Genomic DNA, 5,424 nt, shown 5'->3' with positions numbered 1-5,424 from the left:
ATTCTTGGTTGAAATTGTTTTTCCTTTAACACTTTGAATATATTTTCCCATTCTTTCCTTGTTCGCATTGTTTCTGATGAGAGGTCTGCTGTTAGCCTGATGGGATATTTTTTGTAGGTAACTTGACATTCTCTCTTGCCAATCTCAGTCTATTGTCTTTGCGGTTTTGGTCAAGCTGGCTATAATGTGTCTTGGAGAAGATCTTTTTGGGTTTATTCTATTTGGGGTCCTTTGTATTTCTTGGGACCGGATCTTTGAATGCCTCTCTAGGTTTGGAAAGTTTTCTTCCAGAATTTCATGGAATAGATTAACAATGCCCTTATTAGTCTCTTCACCTTCTGGGACACTGATTATCCAGATGTTTGGACATTTAATGGAATTTAGTATTTCTCATATATTATTCTCATTTTGGGGTGGCTATTTTCTCAGTCTTCATGGTAGATTTTTCTAAGCCAATGATTCTGTCTTCTACATCTGAGATTCGATTTTCTGTATGATCTGGTCTGCTTTTAATACTTTTGAGGGAGGTTTTGATTTCCTGTATTGCAACCTTCATCTCTAACAGCTCCATTTTTATGGTGTGTATTTCCTCTTTCAGATGGCACAAAAACTTCCTCGCCTCCTGGAAATCACTGGCTCTTTTCTCCTGTGACTTCTGAAGTTCATTGTCTCTATTCTCTTGCATCTCTGTTAGCTTTGTTGTTATGAATATTCTACTCTTTCAGATGGCACAAAAACTTCCTCGCCTCCTGGAAATCACTGGCTCTTTTCTCCTGTGACTTCTGAAGTTCATTGTCTCTATTCTCTTGCATCTCTGTTAGCTTTGTTGCTATGAATATTCTAAATTCTTTACCTGACATTTCCGTGAGTTCCGTTGTACTGTCTGGATGAAGAGGAGTTATTCTTTTCCCTTGGAGTAGAGGTATTTTCTTGCTTTCTCATATTCCTTGTGACCCTGCGGTGATTTCTAGTCATTTGATGGGTTGTGCATTTCTTTCTAATTCTTGAAGTTCAATCTGAGCATTCAGAGGTGTGCTGGAGGAGGTGATCGGCAACCTCTCTTCCATTCTGTTTTTCACTCTGCCCATCAAATTCAGTGGAAATTGAGGAATAGTTTGACTCATTCTAGAAAAAAATCTGGGGGAGAAGTCTCAGTAGAAAATCTTCACTTTTAGTTCTTGAAAGCAATATTTCACAGCTGAATTTCAGTAGACATCTCAGAATGGGCCTGAGTTTGTGCCTCTCCAATCTAGAAATGAATCTAGAGGGAGAAGTTTTGGCAGAAAAATCTTCATTTTTAGCCCCTGAAAACAATATTTCACAGCTGAATTTTTATAGCCATCTCAGAATGGGCCTGAGTTTGTGCATCTCCTCCACCCTTGGGTTTTAACTTGGCCCTTGTCACCAATGGGTCATCCATGGATCGTCCAAGGGCCTTTCACAGAGGGACCACTGGCCACTGCCTGAAGCAGCTCTGAAAGGGCTCAGGTAACTCAGACCCAGCTCTCTGGGCATCAAAGGCCACAAGCTGCCATAGCATTATATTAATGATATGTGCTTTGGGTGCCCACCTTAGCTCCAGCACCACCACAGAGCTGACCTCTGGACCTCTTGGGAATGGGGTCTTTGAACCAGAGTAGACCCAGCCCAATCAGCCTTCCTGAGGCTCCCGATGGCTGATACTGAGGTCAGGGTGCTCATTTTTAATAAACTCTCAATCTTCCACCTACTGTCCCCTGACCGTGAGCTCATTTTCGCAGAGTCATAGAATCTTGGACTACTGAATATCTTCCAAGACCATTTTTTTCCTTCATTTTTTTCTCAAGTTTATTTATTTAGTGTGTGTGTGTGTGTGTTGTTTTAATTGCCATGCTTGCCAGAGAGAAATGGCAGGGAGCAGGGGAAGGAGAAGCAAACCCAATGGTGTGTGGTCACATATGTTTTTCTAAACCTTCAGGGTCAGGATTTTTTTTACAACTCCCTTAACCACTGTGCTACAGGACCTGCCAGAGAGATTGATTTTTGGCAGGGGCTCACCATGTCGTGATCAGCCTGCCCTAGCCTCCTGGCCAGCTAGGACCACAGGTGCATGCCAACGCACCTGGCCTGTTTTTAGGTTGAACCAGGAACTGAACCTGGGCTTCCAATGCAGCCTCTGCCTCCTGAACAGCAGTACCTTAGCAGCGTGCACCTGAGCACCTCAGCAACAGCGCCTTTCATTTAAGTCTTTCCAAAGGAAGGTTGTGTCTTCAGCAGCAACCTGTGCTCTGTCCACACAATATGACCACATTTACCACATATGAAAAACGTAAGTGGAGAAGTGATTTGTTATTTAGGTGATTATGTGGGCTGAATTTTGTACCCCAAAGGACATGCTGAAGTTCTCATCCTTGTGAAGAAGATCTTATTTAGAAATAGGGTCTTTGGGGACCAGCAGTTAGTGTAATGACTGTGTAGCTGGACTCGCACGTACTTTACCACAGTTCATGTCCCGGACCCAATGGCTTAAAACTCACAGTGGGCACGTGTGCGTGTGTGCCCAAGATCCCAAGAAGAGAATAGAAGAGAAGGGATTGCGGCGTGGCCATCCCCCCTGGGGGGTGATTTCTCACTTTCTGTCTCTCTGTCTCTCTCTGTCTGGTGAGCACACGCGCCCTATAGTGAAAAACCTCTCAAAAAAAAAAAAAGAAAAAGAAAAAGAAAAAAAGAAAGAAATCGGGTCTTTTTATATGTAATTACTTAAATTAAGAAGGGTTAGGATGGACCCCAATACAATGACTGGTGTCATTCTAAGAAGAGAAAACACACAAGCATGAAGGGAAAAAGACCACTTGAAGGCAGAGACAGAGATCAGTGTATGTGTTCACAAGCCAAGGATTGTCAGGGACCACCAGGAGCTGAAAGAGGCAAGGAAAGACTCACCCCTAGAATCTTCCAAAAGTGCACAGTCCTGTTGACCCTTGATTTTAGACTTCCGGTCTGCAGAACCATGAGAGAATGAAAAACAAAAAATTTAAAGTTTTTGCCATAGATCACATGTGCTCACCAGAGAGACAGAGAAAGACATGAGAGAGAAAGTAAGAAATCACCCTCCCCCTCAGGGGAAATGGCCACGCCACAATTCCTTCTTCTCCATTCTCTTCTTGGGATTTTAGGCGTACACACAAATGCCCAGCGTGAGTTTCAAGCCATCAGATGTCAGACTCAAACCATGGTTGACTATATGGGAATCCAGCACATTAACCACTACGCCACCTGCTGGCCCAAATTTTTGTTGTTTTAAGCTACTGAGTTTATGGTAATTTGGTAAGGCTGCCCCAGGAAAGTAACAGGGATGGGTAAGATGTTTTGAACAACTTGAATGTAAATTTGGGAGGATTTAGGTGATATAAGGATATAGTGAAATGTTCCCCTATAATATTTTATTCCTTTACTTTAATGTGTGTGACTCAATTGATTTTTCTTTCCATAAAAGCTATAACCTAGGGTCAGCAGGTGGCAGGTGGTTAAGGGCGCTGGACTCTCACATGACCGACCATGATTGGAGTCCTGGACCTGGCGGTTTGCTTTTTTTCCTACTTTCTCCCTTCTGGTCAAATTAAAATAAATAAATAAATAAATTTAAATAAAATAATTAAAAAAAAAAACTATAACTTTAGGTACTTAAGCCAAGTTGGTTTAACGATTTTTGATTGCTGTATTTCAGATAGGCACTTACATGAAAATAACAAAGTTTTGTTACAAAACATTTTTTGTTTTGAATATTTTTAAAGATTTTGAGGGGCTTTCTTTGGTTTGTTCTTTGTTTGTTTGTTTTTTTCTGGGAGGAGTTGGTTTTGTTGTTGGTGTAAGAAGAGAATTTAGGGGGCCAGCTTGTGGCATGGTGGCTAAGGCAGCCAGATCCCACATAGCTGATCCTGCAGTTCAAGTCCCAAGCCTGGTGGCTTGAAAAACACCCTGGGCACAAGGGCATGTGTCCCCAAAATCCCAAGAGAAGAATGAGGAGAAAGGACTACAGCATAGCCATCCCTTATGGGGGGGTGACCTCTCACTTTCCCTCTCTCTCTTTCTCTTTCTCTCTGTTTCTCTCTGGCGCATGTGTGCACCCTGTAGCAAATTTAAAAACTGAAATGAAAAAAAGATGACAAAAGTAAGTCATAGGCCATTGTGAAGAGAACCATAGACTTCACAGTATTTAAGTTCATTTAGACCCTGGAAAGAGGCATGTGTCTCCTTTTCAGAAGATGATGGCTAGAACTCCCTTTTAAACAGCAAAGTATAGCACTTGTACCCCCAGAGACCCACCCACAAGAGACCAAGTTAACTGGCCTAATCTGCCTCTCTGTTTTCTGGCTACTACAAAAGATGGGAGAAGCAGATGGAAGTGGAACCCATGTCCTGTGAAGAGTTAGAAAAGAAAAGCAAATCCATCCTCCTGAAACAGCTCCAGCCCCTCCAAGAGAATAAACCCCATTGGCTATGGCAGGAATGACTCCCTGATATTGGGGTCGACATAACAGATGGGATTTTAATGCTCTGGGGACTGAAATTGCCTAATTACTATTTACCTGGGAGGCATCTAGCCACAAGATAAAGATTCAGGGTGAACTAGAAAGATGCTAGCCAACAAAGGCTGAGGATAAGACCTCGCTTGGCTCACTTGAACTGTGCTTGGTAACGAGGATAAATGGAAGGGGAGTCACACTCTATCTATAGAGATTGACTGCCCTCCACAAGTATTTGCCAAGAATGGCTGACTCCACTGTTTTGAACAACTTGAATGTAAATTTGGGGGGATTTAGGTGATATATACATATATATACATACATATATATGTGTGTGTGTGTATGTATATATATTTATTATTATATATATGTATTTTTTTTAATTTGCTAGAAGGCATGTGCACTTGCAGAGGAGAGACAGAGAGAGAGGAAAAGTGAGAAATCACTCCCTAGGGACCACATCTCAGTCCCATCTCCTCTAGTCTCCTCTTAGATTTTTTTTTTAACATTTTTTTTTGAGAGGTTTTCGCTATAAGGCGCGTGCGCTCACCAGACAGAGAGAGACATAGAGACAGAAAGCGAGAAATCACCCCCCAGGGGGGATGGTCATGCCGCAATCCCTTCTCCTCTATTCTCCTCTTGGGATCTTGGGCACGCACGCACACACGCCTGGCATGAGTTTTAAGCCACTGGGTCCGGGACGCGAACCGCAGTCGACTACGCGGGAGTCCAGCGACATAGCCATTACACTAACTGCTGGTTCCCTCCTCTTAGATTTTTGAGCACATATACACACACACGCTGAGTCCGGGACTTGAACCGTGATGTCAGCTGTGTGGGATCATAGCATTCTTCCCCTGGCTCCCAGAATGTATGTCCTCCTTACACACAAAATACATTTCTTCTATTCCATTCTTTC

At 42.7% G+C, this 5,424-nt stretch overlaps 1 long non-coding RNA gene across 1 annotated transcript in view; it reads left to right on the top strand.

Annotated features, from left to right (window-relative positions):
* The first annotated feature begins 861 nt into the window (after positions 1-861).
* Positions 862-5,424, top strand: part of LOC102491070 (uncharacterized) — a 7,718-nt gene continuing 3,155 nt past the window's right edge. Inside the window, exons 1-2 of the long non-coding RNA XR_337749.1 lie at positions 862-922; positions 2,117-2,308. This is a non-coding gene — a long non-coding RNA (uncharacterized LOC102491070). The remainder of the gene's footprint in view (positions 923-2,116; positions 2,309-5,424) is intronic.

The sequence above is a fragment of the Tupaia chinensis genome, unplaced genomic scaffold, assembly GCF_000334495.1.
Source record: "Tupaia chinensis unplaced genomic scaffold, TupChi_1.0 Scaffold149501_1, whole genome shotgun sequence".
Taxonomy (NCBI): Eukaryota; Metazoa; Chordata; class Mammalia; order Scandentia; family Tupaiidae; genus Tupaia; species Tupaia belangeri.
The sequence above is the reverse complement of the archived record's forward strand: the minus strand, read 5'-3'. Positions and strand labels throughout refer to the sequence as shown.